General features: G+C 37.9%; 1 protein-coding gene and 1 long non-coding RNA gene across 8 annotated transcripts in view; both read left to right on the top strand.

The window, feature by feature from the left end:
* The window catches only part of LOC105295856 (intersectin-1), a 140,188-nt gene that overhangs the window by 82,160 nt on the left and 55,511 nt on the right, over positions 1 to 2,517 (top strand). The gene's annotated exons all lie outside the window — the stretch shown is intronic.
* The window catches only part of LOC111743451, a 7,501-nt gene continuing 5,389 nt past the window's right edge, over positions 406 to 2,517 (top strand). The window contains exons 1-2 of the long non-coding RNA XR_002781709.1: positions 406 to 576; positions 664 to 804. This is a non-coding gene — a long non-coding RNA (uncharacterized LOC111743451). The remainder of the gene's footprint in view (positions 577 to 663; positions 805 to 2,517) is intronic.

Genomic DNA, 2,517 nt, shown 5'->3' with positions numbered 1-2,517 from the left:
GGAAGAAATGATAATTACTCATTTGATGGAAGAAAATTTTGTTTGTTTTTTTCTGTTCTGGGGATTTCAGTTTGACTTTAATAAAGACATTTTCCTTGCTCCTTATGAGTCAATAAATGCGGAAGAACAATTTTATTTAGCGCATCAAGTGTTCTTGAATGCATAAGCAATTGAATTCTAATGGTCAGATGATCCTGTCTGTTTCCATCTTATGTAAACATGATAGTTTTTGGAAATATTCTTTTTCCCATAGAGGGAATACTGTATTTGTATAAATGTTGTTTTGCTATTTTGTAATAGAATTTCTTATAATGTTTAATAAAACGTCATCCCTGAAAGAAAAGAATTACTAGATGTTATATTTTTTAAGCGACATAGTATAGTGTAAGAACTGTAAAATTCACCATCTGTTTGTGTGTGTCACAGGCCGCAAAACGAGAACTTGAAAGGCAACGACAACTCGAATGGGAACGAAATCGAAGACAAGAACTATTAAATCAGAGAAACAAAGAACAAGAGGACATAGTGGTACTGAAAGCAAAGAAAAAGACTTTGGAATTTGAATTAGAAGCTCTAGTGAGTGATGTTTGATTATGCTTTGGGAATATATTAACATCGAACAAATAAATGGTAATAAATTATATTATTTTTCATTTGTTAAAGAATGATAAAAAGCATCAACTGGAAGGAAAACTTCAAGATATCAGATGTCGTTTGACGACCCAAAGGCAAGAAATTGAGAGTACAAACAAATCCAGAGAGTTGAGAATTGCTGAAATCACCCATCTACAGCAGCAATTACAGGTGAGAAAATATGTCCCTTAGAAGCTTAGCATCAAGCATCTACCGTGTGCTGGGGCTCTGGGAAGTGATGATGAAGTAGACCAGGTCCTTGCCTGAAAAGTAGGTTGTCAAGTAAACGAACTCAGTGTGTTGGCCCGTGTGCCGGGCCAGTTGCTTTTGTAGGCACTGATGATCCATCAGTGAAGAGCAGAGGAGACCCCTGCCCTCATGGAGCTTATCTTCTGTCCACGGGGCAGACTCACTAACAAAATAAGGCAAGTTATGTACCTGTCAGGTGATGAAAAGTGCTCTGGAGGGTGAGTAGGGAAGAGAGAGAGAGAGAGAGAGTGTCAGGTTAGGGAGGGCTCTGATTTTATTTTATTCTATTTTATTTTCTATGATATAATGAGCACTTTTATTCATTTATTTTTAATTAATTATTTGTTTGTTATGGTGACATTGGTTAACGAAATCCAGTCAGTTTCAGGTGTACAGTACAACAGTAAGGCATATATACGTTGCATTGTGCGTTCACTGCCCATAGTTAGATTTCTTTCTGTCACCACATATTTGACCCCTTTTACCTCATCGACCTCCCCGTCTCCCCGCTGGGGGAGGTTAATTTTAAGCAAGGTGGTAAGGACAAGCTTCTCTGTGAGAGTTCCGTTTGAGCAAAGTCTTGAAAGAGAGCTGAGCAGCTGAGCCATCTGGCTCTCTGGCAGAGTAAACTCTAGCAGTGCGAAAGTCCTGTGGCTGTAGCTGGTCTCTGGGATGCAGGTTACAGCAAGGAGACCTCTGTGGTTGGAGAAGGTGGGTCTGGATCATGTAGGACCTTAGTCCGTTCACGGGACTTTGGTGGTACCATGATAATGACAATAAAGAAGTACAGTTTAAGCGTTTTGGGGGAGTATGAGAGGTATACGTATAGGGAATAGTTGGGGACGTGATGGAGTACTATAAGCAGTTCTACTTTTATTTTATTGCCTATGCAGAGTTGACCACTAAGTTGTCATAATATCTCATTTGGTTTCAGTGTTGCGCTGGGGGCAGAGCATCAAATTCACGCCGATGTTGTTCTGCATGTCATCGTGAAAGATGATCATTTTTGAACTCTGTGACTTAGCTAGTTTTTTCAGCATGATGATTCTGAGGTTTATCCATATTGTTGAGTGAATCAGTACTTTGTTTTTTTTTTATCACTGAATAGTATTTCCTTATTTATCCATTCACCTGTTGATTGATATTTGAGTTCTTCCCAGTTCTGGACTTTTATGAATACGACTGCAGGGATCATTTATTTACAAGTTTTTATGTGGAAATATGTTTTATTTCTCTTAGCATCTAACTTAGCTTTAAATTTTAGGAGTGGAATTTTTGTGTCATATAAGTGTATACTTAGCCCTATAAGAAACCATAAACTGTTGCCAGAGCGATTATACTGTTCTGCATTCTCACCAGCAGCGTGTGAGCGCTTCACGTGTTCCTCATCCTTGCCAGCACTTGGTATTGTCATCTTTTTTAGTTTTAACATTTCTGGGGAGTGTGTAAAAGTGTCTTTCTTTAATTTGCATTTCCCTGCAGACTAATGTTGTTGGGCATCACTTCATATGTGCATTGGCATGTATCTTCTTGTGTATGTCTTTTGTGAACAAATCTTTTGCCTATTTTTATTGGATTGTTTATTATATGGAATTGTAAGTTTTTCATTCTTATAACAAATCCTTTGTCAGATAT

The sequence above is a fragment of the Pteropus vampyrus genome, unplaced genomic scaffold, assembly GCF_000151845.1.
Source record: "Pteropus vampyrus isolate Shadow unplaced genomic scaffold, Pvam_2.0 Scaffold114, whole genome shotgun sequence".
NCBI classification, from domain to species: Eukaryota; Metazoa; Chordata; class Mammalia; order Chiroptera; family Pteropodidae; genus Pteropus; species Pteropus vampyrus.
Note: the sequence above shows the minus strand (reverse complement) of the source record. Positions and strands in the feature narration are given on the sequence as shown.